A 24,704-nucleotide genomic window follows, 5' to 3' on the forward strand; every position below is an offset into this window, starting at 1 on the left:
AGCCAGGGAGGTGACCCACATGGCGCAACAGACCTGTCCTGTCTGCCTGCTGCTCCCCTCAGCAGTGTATTTCAGTAGATCTGCCTGTTCTGTTCCCCACCCAGTCTCTGGTGAATCCTCTCATCCCTCCGCACCTCTGGCCTGTACCCCAGTTCTTGTATGCATAAATAAATCTTAAAAAAAAAATTTTTTTAAATGTAACAAATCACAGGATGTACAAAACAGTTGGTGGGTTGTGTTGGGCCCATGAGCCATACATAGTTTGCCACACCCTGTCCAGACTGCCAAAAGGGATTCCTGCAGATGAAGAGATAAAGAATGACTGGCTACTTTACAAGTGATTTCCCCCTCAGAGCTCCTGACCTGGGTAACACTACAGCCCCCAAGCAAGGCTAGCCTTGTCTCCACCATCCAGCCTCCCTTTTCATCTAGGCTGACCACAGACCTAGGAATTGCTTCTGGGTCTGAAAGTTCTGAGAAAGCACCTGTAGACTGGATTAGCTCACTTTAGAATTATCTGTTAATGGGTAATAGATAATTATACTAATAGTGGATAATAGATAATTCAGCGCTTGTGTCCCAAAAACCATCCCAGGAGGCATCATAAATAAGGAATGATGAGTTCTGTTTTTTTTTTAAGTTTCAATTCTCTGAGACAAGCTAATGCTAATCATGTCATTCTACTGCTTAAAAGCCTCTGTTGGTTCCCACTGTGGTGGTGACACAAGTGTCATTTAGGAGAGCCAGAGTTGATGCAGCACATGACAACCTCCACACTCTCAAATGTGGTAACCAGGACCATAGACCCAGAGGCAGCTAGATTCTTGCAGATACTAGCTGATACAGGGCAGCAAGGGACACTAAAACTGGCCACGGACACTGCCCAAATAGTTTACCACTGTCTGAGTTCTTTACCCGAGCGCACAATTGCAAGACTACTTAGGCTCAGAAAACAACAACAAAGGAATTTATTTAGCAAACCAGGGAAAAACAAAGAGTTACTGAGGCCAATAATGGCCTTTACCTTAGCCAGAGCCATGTCCAGCATTACTCAGTCCTGTACAAAAGCAGTTAAAATGGTGTCTTTTCGCCACTGAGGACGCAGAGCTCCTCACCCAAACAATGGGCCATGTGTCCAAGAGGGCGCCTTCCTGCAAGTATGGACATGCGGCAGCCAGACTCAGGTTCCGACTCACGAAGACAACAAAAGACACAACAGGAGATGCTCCATGAGCTGCTGGGATGCCCCAGCACAACACCCGACAAGCATGACACTCAAAACAATAGCAGCTAAAACAATAGCAGCCAAACACTCAACAAGTGGCCACACTCACTCATCACAGCAAAATGCCTGGCTCCAGGTCTTTGCCTTTTCCTCCAGGCCGCAGTTTTGTAAGATGCCAGGCTCCCGGGTATTCCCTTTTCCTCCAGGCCACAGCTCAATAAGACACCTGGCTCCAGGTCTCCGCCTTCTCTGCCAGGCCGCTGCTCAGTAAGACAGCTGGCTCCAGGGTCTTCCCCTTCTCCACAAGGCCGCCACAACAGCAAAACCAGAAACCATTTCAGTTGCTCGACTACTTGCAAAGCCCTAAAAAACGGCCACACTCAAGTATCTGAGTAAAAGGCCTGGCTCTGGGTCTCTGTCTTCTTCGCCAGGCCACAAGAGCCTTCTGTGCTAAATTATGAAGATTGGTTGCCCCCCCCCCCACTCCACCACCACCACCAACCCCCCCACTGCCCTTCTACAACCACTTATACTACTTCTCAGCCACTCCATCCCACTTTTTAGCATTTTCCCTGGGGCTATCTAGCCTCACCAGCAACTCCCCTCCAGGGGCACCACCTGTAACAGTCTCAGCCTCCATGGCCTCAAATGTGGTAACCAGGGCCATAGACCCAGAGGCAGCTAGATTCTTACAGATACTAACCAAAGTCACCATCAATTTTAAAATGAGAAGGAAGGCCATAATTATTCATTTATAACAATATAATTACCAAATAAACAATTTAAACAAATATAAACTCTCTGAAGATTGTACTCTAGTACATTGTGCCTAGCACAGAGTAGGCTTTCAATAGGTTTTTATAGAATGTATGGTCAAAAAGGAAATAGGAAAATTGATAGAAAGCAAAAAAGTGAAATTCTCGTCCCAACTGAAAAACCCATTCTCTTTTTATAGGATGGCTAAACAAGGAGCCAGACTGAAATCAGAAAATCAATTAGTGCTAATTTCACCACTAGACTGAATGCCACCAGACAAGGTCACACTGATGCTTGGTACATATGTGCTAAGTGTATTAATTAACCACCTAAATGTCCATTATCTCAGGATCCTGGGAAGGAATTCTTTTTCTGAATCCCAGTAAGATAAAGTTTTAATTCACATTTGCTTGAGTGTCTATCAGGAGTCATTTTTCTACTTCCCAGTGACCAAACCACAGTCTTGTTTGGTCTCAGTTGGACATGGGTGGCACCATCTTGCCAGTGTGTGTTTTAGGAATGGGCATGTTACCTATGGAGTAGAAAAGGGTAGGAGAATCTCTCAGGTTTCTGGAGGAAATGCTCTTTGCTCTTAAGAAGGGATAGAGTCCTCTCGACACTGTCATGACTGAATGTAAAGCCGAAGATGACTCCAGCCATTTAGCCACCAACCATAAGATGAGACCAAAATCTAAAGGTAGTTAGAACCAAGGAAGTTACAGAGAAGTAAACCCAGGGTCTGGATATTTATAATGTGCTGCTCTATTATAGACTTAGTGCTTAGGGAAATGACAAACTATGCTTAAAATATGTTGAATCAGGGTGTCTAGTTATTGCAGCAGAAAGTTTGCCTAGTTAAGATGATTATACCATGACTCAATGATGAGTAAACTTTTGTAAGATCACTGAGTCACTCTGGTGTTGCAGGTATAGACAGATCTTGATTGCCTAATCCTAAGAGGGTTAGTCCCTGACCTAGGTCATGACTACTTTTTGCACTAGGAATTGAGTGGGAGGCTCCTAGGTGACTTGGGGGTTTAAATAAAAACAAGGATGTCATTTTCAGAATGCAAGATATCCAGAGGGACTGCTATTATGATGGGTAGAAAATAAAAATGTAGAAACAAAGACCTGAGTGAAAAAGAAGTGTTCATGTTTTTGAGGTTTTTGTCTTGCGCTGGGAAAGGGGAACTTGGGATTGAAGTCTTCCTTTTGCTGTCTTCACCATCAGAAGGCGAGTTCACCCTTAAAGAGATACGATTACAATGAAGAACAATTATAAAATAATTTCTCCCTCAAATACAGATGGTGATCACAGGGATTGAAACAAGACTCTTAACACATCAGAATCAAGTTTTGGTTGTTTTTAGACAAAGATTCTAGTTCTCGCTCCATTACAGAAGGATCACCCTGCTTCCTGTCATAGTATGTAAGTTACATAGCATGAATTCTACGGTTGCAGAAAGCAAGTTATTTTATGATGAGAACAAACTATGACTATTATTTAAAAGGCAGGGTCTCAACTATAGGGCAAGTCTCTTGGAGTCAGTCATGAAGGGGAAAAGATGTTTCTCTCCCATGGAAGATCTAAGAAAGCTGGAGTGCAAGTCTGATTGCACATTAGAATTAGCCAAAAGCTTTTAAAAATATTGATAATGGCCCTGAAACACAGGAAAAGGAGTTCCCTTCACTCCTAATAAGAGAAATGCAAAATAAAACTACTTTGAACATTCTTTTTACCTTTCAGAGTGGCAATAATCTAAAAGTTGGATGTATAATTTTTCATCAATATCTGATTCTCTTCTGAGAACTCGGCGGATATAATTTTATGCTCCTGTTTAATTTATGTTTGGCATGTGACTTATTCTAGTCTATAAAATGGGAGTAGAATTAACATATTTCCTCAGGGCTAACGCATTTAATAGCTTGTGCTATTAAACTAAATCAACTACCCAGTTTTGTTCACTTCAACTACCAAGGGAGAAGGTCAAGTGTGCCACTTGACATAGCCTCAAGATGATGAAGCTTCCACCAGCCTGGATTGCTGAGTCACTGCACAGAACATTACCCTGTATTTTTCAGAAATAAACCTTTGTTGTATTAAGCCTCAGCTGCATTAGCCCAACATTCTAAGACACACTGTTGATGAGGCTGTGGGGAAAGAGGCATTCTCTTATATTATTGCTGAAGTACAAAAATGGCACAAACTTTAGGCAGGACAGCCAAATCATATCCATAGAATTGCATTTGCCCTTTAAGCTGCAGCCCCACTTCTAGAAAATGATTCTATAGGAATACCTGCAATTATAGGTTGTATGTGTGTGTGTCCCCCAAAATGCATATGTTAAAACCTAATCCTCAATGTGATAGCATTTGGAAGTGAGGCCTCCGGAAGCTGATTAGGTCATAAAGTTAAAGATATCAAAAATGAGATGCCCTTTCAAGATATACTGCAGAAAAACAAAACGAGAGAGTGTGAGACAGAGCAACCTCAGAGATCTCCCTTCTCCTCTTCTGCCATGTGAGGACATAGAAATCAGAAAGTGGTCCCTAACCAGACACTGAATATATCTGTCTTGCTCCTATACTTCCCAGTTGCCAGAACTGTGAGAAATAAATTTATAAGCCACCCAGGCTATGGTAGTGGCCCATCATAGAAGCCCAAATAGGCCAAGGTACCTGCATACATGTGAATGACATATGCACAAAGTTAGACATGTGGCACTGTTTGTAATGGCAAGAATTTGGAAATAACTTAAATATCTACTTATGAATACTGGTTAAACTACTATACTTCTTCACAATGGAGTAGGGCATAAATGTAAAAAACAAAGACGTTCTACATACCCATATAGGAAATTTCTAGGATATATTAGATTTTTAAAAAGCAAGATGCAGAAGAGTGGACAAAATATTTCCCATAGTGTAAGAAAGGGAGAAAATGATAATATGATTTATTTTTACTTGCATAAATAATTGTGTAACACACACGAGAAGTATAAAAGTGGTAAACTAGGGCCTCCCCTGGTGGCACAGCGGTTGAGCACTGGGGCTGCGAAGCTGCCCACAGCCTCTGCAGTGCTGGTTCAATCCCCGGCTGCCGGCAAGGGTCCCATATGGCACGCAGACCTCTCCTGCCATGCCTGCTGCTCCCCTCAGCAGTGTATTTCGTCAGTCTGCCTGTTCTGTTCCCCACTCTGGCTCTGGTGAATTCTCTCACCCTCCCGCGCTTCTGACTGTACCCAATGCTAGTATGAATAGATAAATAAATCTTCTAAAAAAAATTTTTTAAAAAGTTGTAAATTATAGGGGCCTCTGAGATAGATGAAGTGGGACTAAGACTTCTCAATGAATATCATTTGTATCATTATTTTATTTGAACCATATGAAAGCAGTACTTTTTTTTTTTAATGTAGTACTCAATTCTCCCCAGTTTGTTAAGTGAATCTATTTTTCATGCTGCCCAGATGAACAAATGTTCAGCAAGGATTAAAAATCATGGCTTTGTGGGCCTCCCTGGAGGCGCAAGGGTTTAAGACTCAATCTATGAAGCAATTCACAGCCACTGCAGCACGAGTTCAATCCCTGGCCAGGGAGCTACCCACATGGCAAAGCAGACCTCTCCTGACTCGCCCGCTGCTCCCTTCACCAGTGTATTTCAGTCAGTCTGTCTGTACTGTTCCCCACTCTGTCTCTGCATACATGTGAATGACATATGCACAAAGTCATATGCACCACTCTGGTGAATCCTCTCATCCCCCACACCTCTGACCTGTACCCCAGTTCTTGTATGCATAAATAAATAAATCTTTAAAAAAAAATCATTGCTCTGTGCCCCAATCTCAGATGAAACAAAGAACCAGTGTTGTGGGTGTCGTATTAGACCTTTGCTCAAGGAACACATTATGGATAGAATATATACCTAGACGAGGGAGCTCCATCTGGGACAAATGTTGATAATGCTGTGGGATGTTACAGCAGATCATCTACTGAGCTGTCTGGGGCTGAATAGTGTGAAACAGAGAATTGGCCAGGCATAGTGATGGAGTGAAATACAAACCAATGTTGGATTTTCCAGGGCCGTATGATTGTCATCAGGGGCCTTTTTCAGGAAAGAAGTCTATTTGTGGTAGCAACCCTAAAAAGTCCTGGGTGAAGAGATCTGGAAGATGGCAGCAGAGTGAAGATGCCTGACTCACCTCTTCCAAACAATCACAACTAATTTGAAGTAAAACAAAAGCCAAAACCCCTGACAATGAAAGAACCACCAGGAGCAACTGTCTGGTGGAAAGGGGCAGGAAAAACTTTTCGTGAACTTTCTTGTAGTGATAAAAGAGCAGTACAACCCACAAGAGGGAGTGGCAGCTGCTATGCAGAGTCCCTTATAGTTGTTGACTAGGGCACATGCCAAGAGCACAGACTCCCAGGACCCAGCACTGCACTGCCTAGGGGTGTATGAGGTGGCATACAGCACAGAGGGTGCATTGTTGGAGAGTGGCATGGTGTATGGCAGAGCAAGGAATAGTGGCTTGACTCTGCACCTCCGAATATATAACAGATGGAGCTTGAATTGTCAGGGAGAAGCAGGTCAAAGCACCTACGTCTCCTCATAGACAAGGATATCATTCAGCCAAGCCTGGGCCATTTAAAACACCTGGCACCCTGCAACAGCCCAATATTAAAACCAAACCAAAGGAATGCTTGAACAAATTAGAGCTCAAGCACCTGTCAATGAACAGGAGCAAACATCAAGGATTAAGGATCTGTGCTGGAAAAAAAAAACTCCCAGCCTGTGACCCCCATATCACCTACATCCATGCCCAGTGCTGCATCTAGTGCTTAAAATTAGACTAGAGTGTACACAAGACTCTAAGAAACAATAAAACTGAGGAGCTGACCTAAAAAAAAGTGATTGCTGTGGATCCCTACCACACAACTCTAGCGCCCACAGTGCAAAAGGAAGTTTGAATGCCTGAGTTTCCTGGAGATGACCCTTTGGCTCCCTACTGCCCTAGTCCTCCTTTAGACCTATTACCCCTTGCCCGTACCAGTCCTAAGATTACTTCACCTGGTGTGAAGACTGCAGTCTGAAAATCTATTCTTGTTACAAGCCTTACAAAATTTAAAATGGCACCACGAATGCCAGAGCAAAAACACCCTGAGAGGAGCCCCAACCCAGCAGACCTGAACAACATGACAGAAGGGGGGTTCAAGGTGACAGTTCTAACAATGCATATGGTAATCAAAAAAAAAAAAAAGGCTATAAAGCAACAGAGTAAGTTAAAGAAAATATGCAGCAGCTACTATAGCTGACTTTTGAAAAATACCATTGAAAGCCTCAACTGCAGACAAACGGAAGCAATGGAAAGAAGTAGTGAACTCAAACAAAGTTGTTTGGGACAACTTCAAGAGAATGTCCAAATCATGGGAGTTCCAGAAGAAGAAAAAGGCATAAATTTCATTTAAAGAAATAATTGCTGAAAAAATCATCTCAATCTGGGAAAAAAAACAGATATGACCCAACAGACCCAAATACCTCCAAACAAAATACCAGACAGACATACACTAAGACACATTATGATAAAGCTGTTGAAAACCAATGACAAGGACAGAATATTTAAAAACATCAAGAGAAAAAGGACCAGTCAGACTGTCAGCAGACTTTTTAGAAAAAATATTATAGGCACAAAGGGTCTGGAAGGAGTTATTTAAATTACTTATAGAAAAAGATTCTACTCAATAAGATTAACATTCAAGACAGAAGGAAGAGTAAAGCACATCACTGAAAAGCAAAACTAAAAGAATTTATCAACACCAAGCCTCACATGAAACAAAATCTAGGACAGTAATTATTATAGAGCAACAGAACAGCAAATATCAAGGCTACAGATAACCTAAGTAAGTTAACATAGAAGGGGGAAGAAGGGGAGGGGATGGAAGGGAAGATGGGGAGGGGAGAAGGGGAGAAGAACAATGTGGTCCATCAGAAAAAGTCAGAGACCAGAAAATCTAACAGGTCATTCAAATAACCCATCCTAGACTAACCTCAGTAGAAACTGAAACAAAAATTAATAACAGTAACACATGAAACAGAGGAAATGAACACACACAAAATATAATAAGAGTCCTCAAAAAATAAAAAAAGATAAGACAAAACAAGAAAACAAAAAAATAACAAAATGAAAATGAGTACTTGAGTCTCAATAATGTTAAATGTAAAAGACCTGAATTTACCGTCAAAAGATGTAGAGATGCAGAGTGGCTGGATGAATTTCAAAACAAACGTAAACCTTCTGTTGTTTACAAGAAACCCATCTTACCAACAAAGAAGAGCAGAGACTTAGAGTAAAAGCCTGGAAGATAGCTATACAAGCAAATTACAACCAAAATAAAAAACCAAAACAGCTATACAGTCCATTTTATTTGATAAAATAGACTTCCAATTAAGCAAGTAAATAAGAGCTCGAGGTGGATATATTATGATTAAGGGTCTAACACATGAAAAAATATCACTCATATATATATGTATGTATGTATATGTATATATACAAAAGATCATATATATACATATATATATATATATATGACTGAATGAAGGAACACCAAGATACATAGACAATAACAGAACTTAAGAGAGATAGTGATAACAAAATAATACAAGGAGACTTTAATACCCCAATTCAGCTATGGACAGATCAACAAGACAAAGAATAAATAAGGAAACAATAGCCTTAAATGAGGAATTAGACCAAATAGGTCTAGCAGAAATCTACAGAACACTGCAACCAAAAGCCACTGCATACACATTTTGTACAAGTACACATGGAACAATTTCAGGAATAGATCATATCTTAGGGCACAAGCCAATTTTAAACAAAACTGTAAAGATCAAAACTATACCAATTGTTTTCTCTGACTATAATGCCATAAAGTTCGAAATCAAGGGCCTCCCCGGTGGCGCAGCGGTTGAGCGCTGGGTTGCGAAGCTGCCCGCGGCCTCTGCGGCACCGGTTCGATCCCCGGCTGCTCCCCGGCCACTGGAGGAGGATCCCACATGGTGCGCAGACCTCTCCTGCCACCCGCTGCTCCCCTCAGCAGTGTACTTCAGTCCTTCTGCCTGCTCTGCTCCCCACTCTGGCTCTGGTGAATTCTCTCACCCTCCCGCGCTTCTGACTGTACCCAGTGCATGCATAAACAAAACAAACAAACAAATAAAAAATAAATAAATAAATAAAGTTAAAAAAAAAAAGTTCGAAATCAATACAAGGGGAAAAAAGGGAAATGAATACATGGAAACTAAACAAATGCTGTTTAATCGCTATTGGTTAAAAAAGGAAATCAAAGCAGAAATTTAAAAATACCTTTAGACAAACAAGCTACCAGAATCTGTGGAATACAGTAAAAACAGTTTTAAGGGAGAAGATAACTGCAATACAGGCCCACATAAAGCAGCAACAAAAATCCTAAATCAACAATCTAATGTACACCTAAAGCAACTTGAAAAGGGGAAATAAACAAGACCCACAGTTAGAAGGAAGGAAATAATAAAAATAAGAGTAGAAATAAATGAAAAAGATTTTTTTAAATGATGATAACAACAAAATCAATGGAATTAAGAATTGGTTCTCTAAGAAGATAAATAGATAAACCTCTAGCTAAGCTAACAAAAAAAAAGACAGAGGGTCTCCCTGGTGGTGCAGGGGTTAGGGACAGCGCTATCAAGCTGTTGCCAACCACTGCAGCACGAGTTCCATCCCCAGCCAGCCAGGGAGCAACCCACATGGCACAGCAGACCTCTCCTGCCTTGGCCACTGCTCCCCTCAGCAGTGTATCTCAGTCAGTCTGCCTGTTCTGTTCCCCATTCAGTCTCTGGTGAATCCTCTCACCCCCATCCCTCGCACCTCTGGCTTACACCCTAGTTCTGGTATGCATAAATAAATAAATCTTAAAGAAAAAGAGAGAGAGCATTAATAAACGCAATCACAAATGAAAGAGAAATTACTAGGAACAAATATATGCCAATAAACTAAACAACAAATAAATGTACAAATTTCTAGATCAACATAATCTACCAAGACTAACCCAGGAAGAAATAGATCAACTTAACAGACAGGTCAAAAGCATAGAAATTCAAATGGTAATTTAAAAAAAATCTTCAAAAAAAAAAAGACCAGAAGAGATGGCTTTAACATATGATTTTTATCAAACCTTTAAAGAAGAATTAATACCCATCTTGCTCAAATTGCTTTTATTCCCAAAGATTTATTTATTTATGCATACAAGAACTGGTACAGGCCAGAGGTGCGAGGGGTAAGAGGATCACCAGACACAGAGTAGGGAGCAGAACAGGCAGACTGACTGAAATACACTGCTGAGGGGAGCAGCCAGCGGCAGGAGAGGTCTGCGCGCCATGTGGGACCCTCACCCAGCGGCTGGGGATCAAACAGGCGCTGCAGAACTTTGCAGCCCAGCGCTCAACCGCTGCGCCACCAGGGAGGCCCTCAGCAGTGTATTTCAGTCAATCCGTCTGTTCTGCTGCCCACTCTGTCTCTGGTGAATCCTCTCACCCACCCCCCACCCGATACCTCTGGCCTACATCCCAGTTCTTGAATGCATAAATAAATAAAATAAATCTTTTTTAAAAAATTCTGGGTCAGGGGCCTCCCCAGTGGCTCAGTGGGTTGAGTGCAGCACTGTGAAGCTGTCCACAGCCTCTGCAGTGAGGGTTCGATCCCAGGTCAGCCAGGGAGCTACCCACATGGCACGGCAGACCTCTCCTGTCTCACCCGCTGCTCCCCTCAGCAATGTCTTCTGTCCGTCTGCCTGTTCTGTTTCCTGCTCTGTCTCTGGTGAATCCTCTCACCCTCCCACGCTTCTGGCTTGTACCCAGTTCTTGTATAAATAAATCTTTAAAAAAAATTCTGGGTCTCAATGGTGCAAGACAAAAGAAACACATTCAGTAAGACTTTGGGTCTGTAGACAACAATAGCCCATGAGTCAAATCCAGCCCACTGATGGTTTTTGTATTACTCATGAACAAAAAAACGATGCTTTTTTCATTTATTTAAATGGTTGGGGGTAAGATCAAAAGAAAAAATATTTTTGACATATGGAAATTAAATGAAATTCAAATTTAGTTTCCATAAATGAAGCTTTATTGGCTAAAGCTTCACTCACACCCACTGGAATCAGGACATATCTTGTTTATGGCTGCTTCCACTATAATGGCAGAGTCCAGTAGTGGTGAGAGACTATATGTGATGCTCATCCCTTTGCACGATGCTTAGCTTGGTGCATATAAGTTACAGTGATGCAGATATAATGCAATAGTGTTTTGAATACCATCTTTTGTCACTGTACCAGAATATCTTTTTTTGTCTTTATTGTCAGTGCACATGCATTGTGAAAAGAAGAAAAGTAAACCTTAAATATCACATTTCAAGGCAAAATGGAGTGTAGATTATTTTGTTCTGAAATTGGATGACAAAACATTGTGTTTTTTAATGCAATGACACTATATCTGTACTAAAAGAACACATTATATATCAATTTAGACTAAGCAGTCATCATAGTATTCACAACTGCCAGGAAAGCAGTAGTTAGAAATATTAAAAATCTCAAATGGACTATCTCACCAGAATTTCTTCACAAAAACAAAAACTGAAAGAAAAAAAAAAACTGAAAAAGAGGTTACAAATAAAGTAAGTTTCCAAGTGACTCATCTGTTAGTCAAACAAAGAAAGCTGCTACTGATGCTGAGTTAATGAGACTGTATTTGGTTGCAGCAGCTGAAGGAATGATCCCAGAGAAAATAAACATATTTTAGACTATTAGTCAGTCACTGAGAATAGTTATTCAAAGATATGATGATCTTGGTACTATATCAGGAGTCAATTTAAAAAAAAGATAAATAATTTTGAGTGATTTTCCCTGGTTCTAGACATCTCTACTGCTCAGTTGCTGATATTTATTTGAGGTGCCAGTGCTAGACATCACTAAAGACTTCAACAATAGACAACAATATTTCCAAAAAATTTGAGAAAACACTAATTAGATGCAACCTGAAGGGGGATCCACTAAGATTTGTTACACTTAATGGAGGTAAAATGTATGAAGTAGGAAAAAGGTTTAGTTAGACAAGTTGCTAAAACTCTAGAAAATGTAAGGCATTTAGAGTCTATGCTTACTGATTGCATTCAAAGTACTCATGAAGAGCTAATTTGCATGAAATGCTTCAATCTATCATGTGTAATTGAATATTGAATAATTATCAGGTCTAGGAATTTTTGTGAAAAGTAGAAGCAGAAAATACTTCACTTGCCCTACTACATAGCATTCTGATGACTTAGCAGTGGTTTTGTTGCTTTTATTTTTTCAGTTCAAAGTCAAGACTGAAATTTTTTGAAATAGGAAACCATACTAAACCATTATTCCTATGTAATTAATGGCCTTGGAAATTATTTTTTCCTATAGACTTAATACTTCATGATAAATTCAACCTAAGATGACCCAGCAAATAATGCTTATATGTGAAATGTATACTACAGCAGTCATTTTGACAGCATTACATTTTTAATTTCATTTTTTAAGTTACAGAAAATGTGTTTTCTCTTGTTATTCAAGTGCCTACAAAATTTGATTTTCCTTGTGGCCTTCAAAGTCTGAAATATACATTATCCGGCCCTTTAGAGAAAAATTTCATGGCTTCAGGTCTAAAATGTATAACACTGAACCATTTAAACCTAATTAGTGTCCCCCATTGGAAAGACCATACTATTTAGCATCTTACTAATGACACTCTAGAGTGCTTAGATGTCCAGGGAAACAAGAACATTTGCCTTTCATCCCAAAACAGCTAAGTGACAAGGAAGTAGACATATAAAACAGGTAACAGAGCAATTAAAATTACATTTTAAAAAATGGATGTTAGAAAATAGCAAAGGGTTTACATAACCACCCCTTAAAACCTGGAATAACAAATACCAGATGAGTTCACAAAATTAAAGCAAAACAACCCCTAGAAATCTAACTGTAGAACTGTATATATTTGAAATTTTTCATAATGAAAAATTTTAAGAGTACTTTTCCATTGTTCTTTCCTAGCACAACTGAAATATTAGAATTTTTTTCAAAAAATATTCCCAGGGGCCTCCCTGGTAGCACAAGGGGTTAACTCTCAGCACTATGAAGCTATCCACAGCCACTGCAGCAGGAGTTCCATCCCCAGGCAGGGAGCTAACCAACATGGTACAGCAGACCTCTCCTGTCTCACCCACTGCTTCCCTCAGCTGTGTATTTCAGCAGATCTGTCTGTTCTGCTCCCCACTGTCTCTGGTGAATTCTCTCATCACCACCCCCACACCTCTGGCTTATACCCCAGCTTTTGTATGCATAAATAAATAAAATAAAATAATTTTTAAAAAGAAAAAGATAACTGTTGAGAACCATCTCAATCTGGAAGATAAAAAAGACATGTTGATCCAAGAGGCCCAAAGAATTCCAAACAAAATATTACCAGACTTACACACTCCAAGACACATTATATTAAAACATTTGACAGTCAATGACAAAAACAGAATATTACAGCAGCGAGGGAAAGAAGAGTAACCTGTCTCCTACACAGGACTCCTTTTAGACTGCCTGTGAACTCTATGGCAGAAACCTTAAAAGCAAGAAGGAAATGATAGGAGAGCAAAATAAAGAAAAAAGATTTCTAGCCTAGAATCCTTTATCCTGGATTATCATTCAAGATAGAAGGAACGGTAAGGAGCATCACATCACTGAAAAACAAAAATTAAAAGAATATATCAACACTAAATTGGACATGAAGGAAGTACTAAGGGGACTATATAAAGCAACAAAACAAAAATGTAGAACACAGACACCTAAATTATACAATATGGAGGAAGAGGAGAGTATAAATGTGGCCCTTCAAAATGAGTTTGAAATCAAAACACAAATATAGTCCATCAAAGCAATCTCAGCAGGACCTTCAGAAAAAGTCAATGGAAGTAACACATAAAAAATGGAAATAGAACCTTTAAAAAAAGTCAAAAAAAGAAAAAGACTAACTGAAAAATAAAAATGGCCAAAAAACACTTATGTTTCAATAATGACCTTAAATGTAAAAGACTTGAATTCATGAACTGAAAGGTATAAAGTGGTTGAGTGGATTACAAACTAAAGTCAAACTTTCTCCTGTTTACAGGAAATCCATCTTACCCTAAAGACAAGCACAGGCTAATCCTATAAGCAAATGGCAACCAAAAATATCAGCTATATCTATACTTATATCAGTTACAATAGATTTATAATCTAGAAAGGAATCAATTATTAAATGAATTAAATAGAGATATTGACAGCAATACCATAATATTAGGTGATTTTAATGCTCCACTTACTATTATGGACAGATCAACAAGATGAAAAGTAAATAAGGAAACAATGCCTTAATTCAGGAGCTAGAACAAATAAGTTAGCAGGTATCTATAGAACACTCCACACAAAAACCAGTGTATAGACATTCTTTTCAAGTGCACATGGAATATTTTCAAGAACATGTGTTACCCTTAACCATGTGTTAAGGCATAAATCATTGTCAATAAAACTATAAAGATTGACATCATACCAATTAGTCTTCTTGATCACAATGTCATAAAACTGGAAATCAACTATAAACAAGCAAACAAAAAAGGACAATTCTCTTTAAGCTTCCCCTTTCTGCCCTGGCACCAAGCAGCACTCTTGCCTGCTGAGATGCTAGAAAATGCCCCTGCCATGAGCTGTGGGAGCATGACATCTCCTCTCGCCCTTATGACTCATGGGGGGAAATCATTGAAGCAGATGGCCCAGGAAAGCTTCTCATTGGTGGGCTCAATATAGAAAGAAAGAGGAAGTCCTTAAAGCAGTATTTGGCAAATAGTGGAAGTAGACTTGATGAAAGATCATGAAAACAGCAAATCAAGAGGATTTGCTTCTATCACCTCTGAGAGCCCAGCAGATGCTAAGGATGCTAAAAACATGAATGGAAAGTCCCTAGATGGGAAAGCCTTCAAGGGAGAATAAGCTACTAAACCATCATTTGAAAATGGGAGATGTGTACCGTCTCCATCTTCAAGAAGCACAGTCCCTCCAAGAGGAAGTGGAGCACCCAGGGCACCTCCCTTACATGGAGGGCACATGGATGATGGTGGATATTAATTAGTTCTTCCAGGGCACCATTTCCAGTAAAAAGGGGACTCTGAAGTCAGGGTCCTTTTCCCAAAAGATCTGTCCTCTTAGCACCAGTTTGAAGCAGCAGTGGATCGGGAGGAAGAGCTCCTGTCCTGTGGAAGAGACAGTTATGGAAACCTGGTAGGAACACCTGCCTTCTTGAAGAGATGTTTATTTGTCCCCAAGAAATGAAAAATATTCTACTAAAGACAGCTATTCAAGCAGACATTACCCAAGTTATCATGACACAAGAGATTATGCACCACTACCAACAGATTATGCCTATCATCATTATGGTCATTCTAGTTCATGTGAGGACTATCTATCCATCAAGTGATCATGACTATTCAGATCATCCAAGTGGAGGTTCCTATAGAGATTCATATGAGAGTTATGGTAACACTCTAGTGCCCCACCCAGGTGAACCACCCCCATCCCCACCATCTTATGGTGGGAGCAGTGGCTATGATGATTACAGCAGCTCACATGATGGATATAGTGGAAGTTGAGACAGTTACTCAAGTACCCTTAATGATCTCTAGTCAAATGGTTATGATTGGGTTGGCAGACAAGACAGAGGGCTTCCCCCTTTTATGGTAGATTCTGACAGCAGTTCAAGAGGTGGTAGCCATGGAGAAAGCAGATTTGATAGTGAGGGAGGAAGAAGTAAATACTAAAAACAAACAAAACTTTGAACCAAAATACCTGTTAAAGTGGAACCTATTCTGTCAAATTACCCAAGGACTGCTAAAAGAAAAAATTTTGTTACCATTTTAAAATTTTTGGTTAAGTTCCCCTCCATAATTGTTATGTTCTTGTGAGGAAAAAAGTAAAGCATGCTTAATTTTATTTGATCTTATGACATTCCTTTCAACAAACAAATGTTTAATGTGTTAAGACTTGACTTGTGTACTAGTGTTGTAATTTTCCAAGTAAAAGTGTCCTGAAGGCTTCTTTCTGATTTTTACTAGTAAATAAGGCAAGCAATTCTAAGAACTTCCACAAACATCCAGCCATCTAAAATGGAGAGATGAATCCTTCTTCCTATACAAACAAGCTAGCTACTGGAGGGTGGTTGGAATACGCTATTTTTAGGATTTTAAAATGTCTTCAAACTGAAATCTCAAAGTTCTCACTATGAAAAACCTGTGATGAAATACTTATGTAAGGGAAAAGTGCTATATGCTCAGTAACCATCCCCCAAAATGGATAATTCTTGCCATATTTCCCTTTCTGACATTTCCTTGAGAACCTGCAAGAACCTCCTTCTCTCCCTCTCCTCCAATAAGACCATTTAAGTGTGTGTTAAGCAACTACAGATTATTAAATAAAAAGTTTGGACAACCATCCATTCCCCGCCCCACAAAAAAAGAAAACTATAAATATAGGGAGACTAAACAATGTTTTTTAGTAGCCATTAAATTAAAAGGAAATTACAGCAGAAATCAAAAACTACTCAAGACAAATGAAAATAAGGATACGAAGTTATTATTACAGCAAAGTGGCATTAAGATGGAAGATGACTGCAGTAGAGGCCCAAATTAAGAAGCAAGAAAAAATCCCAAATATTACACCTGAAGCAACTTGTAGAAGAGGAACAAACAAGACTCAAAGTCAGTAGAAGGAAGGAATTTGTAAAAAATAAGGGTGGAGATAAACAAACGATCATATGAAAGATCAATGAAACTAACAGTTATTTGAAAATATAAACAAAATACATAAACCTCTAGCTAGGTTAACCAAAAAAAAAAAAAAAGGTAATAAACAATAAATAGAATTAGAAATGGAAGCAATAAGATTACCACAGATGGCAAAGAAGTACAAAGCATCGTAGAGAATTACTGTAAAGTATACATGATAAATTTGATAGCCTTGAAGAAAGGGACAATTGCTAGAAAAATATTGCTTACCAGGATTAAAGCAGGAAGAAACAGAAGAATTGGATAAATTAATTACAATTATGGAAATTGAAACAATCAAAAATCTCCCCAAAACAAAAGTTCAGGGTCAGATGGCCTTAGAAGAGAATTCTATCCAACTTTTAAAGAACTTAGGCATTTTCACTGGAATTATTTCTAAAAGTGCAAGAAAAGTGTAAGCCCCCTAATATATGTTATGATATCAACACTATTCTAACACCAAAACCCAGATAAAGACAGCACAAGAAAAGAAAAACAGACCAATATTCCTGATGAAACCTGATGTGAAAATTTTCAACAAAATAATAGCAAATTGAATTCAACAATAAATTACAAAGAATATACATCAAGTGCATCCCAGGGATGGAAGGATGGTTTAATATACATTAAGCAATAAATGGAAAATATTACATCAACAAAAGATAAAAATCCTATACTAGAAATAGATTCACAGAAAGCATTTGATAAGATTCAGCATTCATTTATAATAAAAACTATAAACAAGATGGGAATAGAATGAATGTATCTCAATTTAATAAGGCCCATTTATCACAAACCTACAGTCAATATGGTGAAAATTTGCCCTTTAAAATCAATATCAAGGGGGCCTCCCCAGTGGCGTAGGGGTTAAGGCACACCATTATGGAGCAATGTGTGGCTTCTGCAGCACGAGTTGAATCCCCAGCCAGCCAGGGAGCTAACCCACATGGTGCAGCGACCTCTCCTGTGTTGCCCACTGCTCCCCTCAGCAGTGTGTTTCAGTATATCCACCTGTTCTGCTCCCCACTCTGTCTCTGGTGAATCGTCTCACCCCCTGCACCCAGATCTTGTATGCATAGATAAATAAATCTTTTTAAAAAATCAATATCAAGACAAAGCAGTCCACTGTATCCACTTCTGTTTAGTTATAGCTAGAGCAATCAGAAAACAACAGGAACTAAAAGGAATCCAAAAAAGTGAAACTATGGTCTGATACTATGGATAAAATACTCAAAAGACTTCATCAAAAAGCTATTTGAAATAATGAGTATAGCAAATTGGCAGGTTACAAAATCAATACACGAAAATGTTTCATTTTTATATACAGTGAACTAGAAGTGAAAGAAATAAAGAGAATAATTTCATTCAACAATTGCTTCAAAAAGAATCATATATCTTCCTGGGGTTATGTTCAATTTTGCTTCCAGTGTATTTTCTCTCTTTTGTTTAGGTTGGATAATTTCCATTGTTCTAGTTTCAAGTTGATCAGTTCTTTCTCTGTCTAATTCATTCAGTTGTAGAGCCCATCCATTGGTTTTTATATTGCAGTTGTATTTTTAATTCTAAAATTTATGATTTTTATGTCTTTTTTTTAACTGAAAATATCTCTTTGCTGACACTTTGTATTTCTGTACTGAGTTTTGTATTTATTTTTTTAAAAATTTATTTATTTATGCATATAAGAGCTGGGGTACAGGCCAGAGATGCAGGGGGGGTAAGAGGATCCACCAGAGACAGAGTGGGGACAGAACAGGCAGCCTGACTGAAACACACACTGCTGAGGGGAGCAGCGGGCGAGACAGGAGAGGCCTGCCGTGCTATGTAGGTAGCTCCCTGGCCAGCCAGGAAATCGAACTTGTGCTGCAGAGGCTATGGATTGCTTCACAGTGCGGTGCTTAACCCCTGTGCCACCAGGGAGGTCCCGAGATTTCTATTTCTTTCAAGCATTTTCATATTTGCCCACTGAAGCATTTTTATGATGGCTGCTATAAAATCCTGGTCAGATTAAAAAAATCAAATATCTAGGAACTAACCTAACCAAGGAGGTTAGGGACTTGTACAATGAAAACTACAATATGTTATTAAAAGATATAGGTCATGGTATAAGAAAATGGAAGGAGATCCCATGTACAGGGATGTGGAGAATCAAAATAGTCAAAGTGACTATTCTACCAAAAGTTTTATATAAATTCAATGCAATTCCTATAAAACTACCAACAATATACTTCAAAGAAATTGAATAAAAATATTAAAATATATGCAGAATCATAAAATGCCTCAAATAGCAAAAGTAATCCTAAGAGTAGAAATGGAGGCACTGTGTTTCCTGACTTAAAACCATTCTATAAAGCAACAGTAATTAAAACAATATGGTTTTGCAATAAAAATAGGCACAAGGATAAATGGGACAGAATCAAAATAAATCCACAAATAAATCCATGTATATATTAATAATTAATGATAAAGGAGTTGATACAGAAAGGGAGGTGCCGTTTTCCTTGCCCCCACTTACATGCAGGCACCTTACACTATAAGTGCTAGTATGCCATGAACCAGACTTCCCGAACAGGAGCGCTACTGGAAACTAGGGACAGAGCTGAGTGCCAGGAGGATCTGTATAACATGGAAGGCAGGTGAATCTGCTTTCTTGGTTCTCTGGCTTTGACTTTCATGTAGGGACTTGGAGGAGACAGGTGGAGGAGTGACATTAGAGATACTTGGAAGAGACACATGGATGAGAGACATGTGGTGAGGCTGCTTCTGGTCTTTGGTAGAGATATTGGCAGCTGTTATCTTGTGCTATATTTTGCATTTTCTCTCTCTCCTTCTGTCCCTGATCTCTGGGACCTGCTTTTTTTTTTTTTTTCCCCCAAGAATTATTTATTTATTTATTTATTTATTTATTTGTTTTTCAAAGATTTGTTTATTTATTCATACAAGCACTGGGTACAGTCAGAAGTGCGGGAGGGTGAGAGAATTCACCAAAGCCAAAGCGGAGAGCAGAGAGCAAAACAGGCAGAGTGACAAAGTACATGCTGAGGGGAGCAGCAGGCAGCAGGAGAGGTCTGCGCGCCATGTGGGACCCTCCTGCGGAGGCTGGGGATCGAACCTGTGCTTCCTGAGGCTGTGCGAAGCTTCGCAGGCCAGCGCTCAACCGCTGAGCCCCCAGGAGAGGCCCGTCTGGGACCTGCTTAACACCTTTCTTATGGTTCCCTCCCAGAATGCACCTTAGGCTTGTGGCAGACTTTTAGGTTTCAGGCTAAGCCTTTAAAAAAAAAAAAAGATTTTTTTTTTTTTTATGCATACAAGAGCTGGGGTACAGGCCAGCAGTGTAGGGGGTGAGAGAACTCACCAGAGGCAGAGCAGGGAATAGAACAGGCAGATCGACAGAAGTACACTGCTGAGGGGAGCAGTGGGCAAGGCAGGAGAGGTCTGCTGCCCCATGTGGGTTGCTCCCTGGCAGGCTGGGGATCGAACTCGTGCTGCAGTGGCTGGAGATAGCATGATAGCACTGTCCTTACCCTGTGCCACCAGGGAGGCCCCCAGTCTAAGCCTTTTGTTTGGGCATTTACCCACAAAAGGATGGATAATTTTCAATTATATCAGGAATAACCTTTCTCCTATTTGCTTTCTATGCACACTAATTCTATCAAAAATATATCACATGGATCCTGGGTCAGTGTAGCCATGGTGGCTCGTGTTCTTTGAGCCTGTGTCCGACGACTACCCGCGCCCTTCGCGCCACTGCCTCGTGTCCCCATGCTGGCCACCGCCCGGCCCCTCAGCACACAGAAAAGTTAATGTGTCCACAAGAAATAGTAGATTACATTGCAGATAAAAAGGATGTATATGAATAAGATAGCAGACCCCCTTTCTCCACTGAGAGAAGATTCAGAAGATGCTGGCAAGTGTCTGCAAGTGAGAACACATTTGGCATCATCGCTGACTTTGACAGAGTAATTCTGTTTTGACTTGTATTTAAATTGTCTAAGTGTTTTTTCCCTTTGAAAAAAATCTATAAAACCAAAAAAATATATATCACATGAAGAGTCTGCTTCCTTTGTCCTTGTGCATATGGATGGCAGGACCCCTTTTAAAGCATGTACCCCTAAATAGTTTGGGGTCCCTGGGTACCCCATCACACACTAACAGATTCATGAACATACAATGGGGGAAGGAGAGCCTCATTAACAAGCAGTACTGGGAAACTCAACAGTCACATGTACTGTGACGCCATGCACAAAAGCAAATTCTAAATAGATTAAAGACTCAGATATAAGACTTTCAACAATAGAATGCATAGAAGAAAACACTGGTGATATGATCATGACATCCATAATGAAGATGTTTTTGGAGATGACTCCTATGGCAAGGGAAATAAAAGCAAAAATAAAGAATTGGGATTACCTCAAATTTAAAAGCTTTTATACAGCAAAGGAAAATATAAGTAGACTAAAAAAACATCCTACTGAATGGGAAAACATATTGCACACATCAGATAAGGGGTTAATATACAAAATATACTAAAATATTGTACAATTTATCAATTTTTAAAAGCCCAATTTATTAGGCCTCCCTGGTGGCGCAAGGGGTTAAGCACCATGCTATGAGGTAGTCCACAGCCTCTGCAGCACGAGTTCGATCCCCTGCAGGCCAAGGAGCAACCCACATGGCAAAGCAGACCTCTCCTATCTCACCGTTGCTCCCCTCAGCAGTGTATTTCAGTCAATCTGCCTGTTCTTTTTCCCACTCCGTCTCTGGTGAACCCTCTCATTCCCCCCCATCCACCCCCCCCACCCCGCCACCGACCCCGCATCTCTGGCCTATGCCCCAGCTCTTGTATGCATAAATAAATAAATCTTTTTTTAAAAAAAAGCCCAATTAATTAATGGGCAGCAGATCTGAACAGGCAATTCACCAAAGAGGATATCTAGAAAGCCAAATAGACACGTGGAAAAAAAGTTCATGATAACTTTTAATAATTGAGATGCAGGTCAAAACCACAGTGCATTATCACTCACACTAGTGAGCATGGCACTTATTAAAAGGACCCCCAGCAACAAGTGCTGGAGAGTATTCAGAAAAAGTGGAACCCTATTATATTGGCGGGAATGTAAACTAGTGCAGCCATTTTGAAAAGTGATCAGCTTTACCTTAAAAAACTAAAACGGAAATACCATATGACTCAGCCATCCCACTCTATCTGCATCTATATGAAGAATATGAAACCATCAATGCCAAAATTATATTCTATATAATGTTTACTGTAGCATTATTTATAATAGGATACGGAAGCAACCCAAGTGTCCACTGATCAGAGGTTTGGTATAACCACACCATGGGATACTATACAGCCAGAAGGAAAGATGAAATGCTAAAATTTACAGGAAAACTGAAGGAATTATGTGTAGTAAAGCAAATCAAAGCAGACAAAAACAAATACTGGGTGTTTACATAGAAGACAATTTGACAAAGCAAAATACTTATTAAAACTAGAAAACAGTACAAAACGAGGCTTCTAAGGCTGAGGGAGGACTGGGGGAGAAAGGGTCAAAGGGGTATAAGGGACTTTGCTGGGGAAAAAAGTGAAAGAACTGGTTTAAGAGTGACAGCTCTGACTCTTGCAAATTATGTAAAACATAAGTAAGTCTCTCAGCTTCTCTATACTGGATTAATTACAAATGTGTACTTCATGGGATTTGGGTTGAATTATGTAAAACAATTGTGTGAAGTTTTATGAATTGAAATTTTTTGAATTGGGGATGTACTACATAAATTAGTATTACTATTGAGTTCTTCAATTCAGTAAAAGATGACTCAGATTTGAGTTTGTGAATTAGGAAAACAATGATGCTATTGAAAGAGAAAAGGAAACTCAAAAGCAAAGTTTAATCCAAATGGAAGATTAAACAAAGGCAATATAGGGCTGAAATTTTTCGGTTCAAATATCTATTTTAAATACATTTATTATGCTTATAATAAAAAACAATTACACAATCTCCTTAGCTTCCCTAAAATAAATTTTCGCTTTTCTTTGGTTTCTTTCCATCTTTATCCACCTACGTTCAAAATCATTTACTAAATATATATTATATGCTGGGCACTGTGCTAGGACACTGGGAATACAAAAATAATACTACAGGTTGGTTCGAGGATGCTCAGATTAGGAAGGGAGAGATACTTATAATTATAATAGAATGTGATAAGAATTAATTTAGGCTTCCACCATGTGTTTGCACAGTAATTATAAGGTGTGGCTAGTTTTTGTTCCACTTTTAGAATATATAGGTTTTAGAGTCATCAACAGAGAGGTGACCCCCTAATGCCTTTATAATGACCAGCCAACCGAAGGAGAAAATGTAGAGAGGTTAAAGACTGAGTTTCTACGCTTAAAGTTTGAAGACAAAAGTGCTATAGAAAGAAATTGAAGAAGTATACACAGAAGTGGAAGAAAGTATGTTAGAGTGCTAGGAGTTAAAAAAAAGTTGTTCCAAAAAATATTTTTCAATAAAAACACATAGGGCCCAATAGATCAAGGAAAATGATGGGGTCTTTAGAAATCACTGATGTTCTCCAAAGGCCAGCTTCAGTCAAAGGATGGAGGACAGATGAAAAAGGCTAGAGTGATAATGAAGTGGTAAAATCTGGCAGTGAAAAGTAACTATTTCCTCCCCAACTTTATTCACTAGTTGAGAGATCTGCATGGTTTTAGGTTCTGGAGATAGAAAACCCAGGAAAAGATTGAATGATGATAAAGAAAAACTCTTATATGATGATACTGTAAGGCAGTAATCTAAACATTTTACCTATATTCGCTTGTTTAATATATGAGGCATTTGATAATTAAGAAACTGGCCCAAGGTCACCCAATTAGTCATTCCACTCAGCCAGGTTTCCAGCCCAAGCAATCAGCTTCAAATTATGTGCTATTCAACTTGTACTTGCAACTAATGTAACATCTTTGGGGAAGATGAAAACCTGCTTATGTTGAGTAACAAAAGGCACTAGACCATGGCATTTCCCTTTAGCTCACCCTAGCATGGATATTACTGACCATCGCCTTAAAATTTAAGATATATTCAACCTGGATGAGTGCAAAACAACCAAAATGAAATTCTGTTGACAGTGGAATCTAAGTATGGTTTTGTGCTGCCCCCATGTCTCCCTTTTTGGACATGCTTTCTTGTCTGTCCAGTTCCAGGGTTGGTGCCACCAATAATCAAGCCTTAGTAGCCTGGTGGTCATTAATTCAACAAATATTTGAGCACTAACTTGGGATGAGACATTGCACTAGACCCAGAAATGAACAAGATAGACAAGATCTTCCCCTACCACCACCTCTTAAATTTTACATTCTAGTTGGGGGAGAAGAGGTTAGTGATTGGGGCAGACTAGGAGGTCAAAGCTGGAAATGGATAAACAAGGGGGAATGGGAGGGCCTAGATTAACTCCGCAGAAGCAAGGTGAATATGGAGCAGCAGACAGGCCCTCAGACCACGCCCGAGAAGCATTTGCATTTTACTTGCATCAATTCACAGCCTACAGACGACCAGGTTTTATCAATAGATACCCTAGACTACCTAATCCTGCCACTTCAACGTCATCCCCCCATTCTTGCCTGACAGGTCGCCCGGCCCCTTGGGTCACTTAGCTTATCCACCTCGACCCTGTCTAGTCATCTCCTTTGAGAGCCACATGGGCCCATCCGGCTCTGTCCGCCAGTGGATCTCCTTCAAAGCGGCCTCCTCGGGCCCCCTGGCTGGCCAGGTGACCACAGTGCCACGCCTCCCTGACCGGAGATTTGGCCCGCAATTATGCTTTGTTCCTACAAC

At 39.6% G+C, this 24,704-nt stretch overlaps 1 pseudogene across 1 annotated transcript; it reads left to right on the plus strand.

Annotated features, from left to right (window-relative positions):
- The first annotated feature begins 2,605 nt into the window (after nucleotides 1–2,605).
- On the plus strand, nucleotides 2,606–15,870 carry LOC311178739 (RNA-binding motif protein, X chromosome-like; annotated as a pseudogene). The gene is made up of 2 exons: nucleotides 2,606–2,678; nucleotides 14,904–15,870. The product of its transcript is annotated as an RNA-binding motif protein, X chromosome-like (transcript).
- The last annotated feature ends 8,834 nt before the right edge of the window (nucleotides 15,871–24,704 follow it).

Source organism: Talpa europaea, assembly GCF_964194135.1.
Source record: "Talpa europaea genome assembly, chromosome: 10".
NCBI classification, from domain to species: Eukaryota; Metazoa; Chordata; class Mammalia; order Eulipotyphla; family Talpidae; genus Talpa; species Talpa europaea.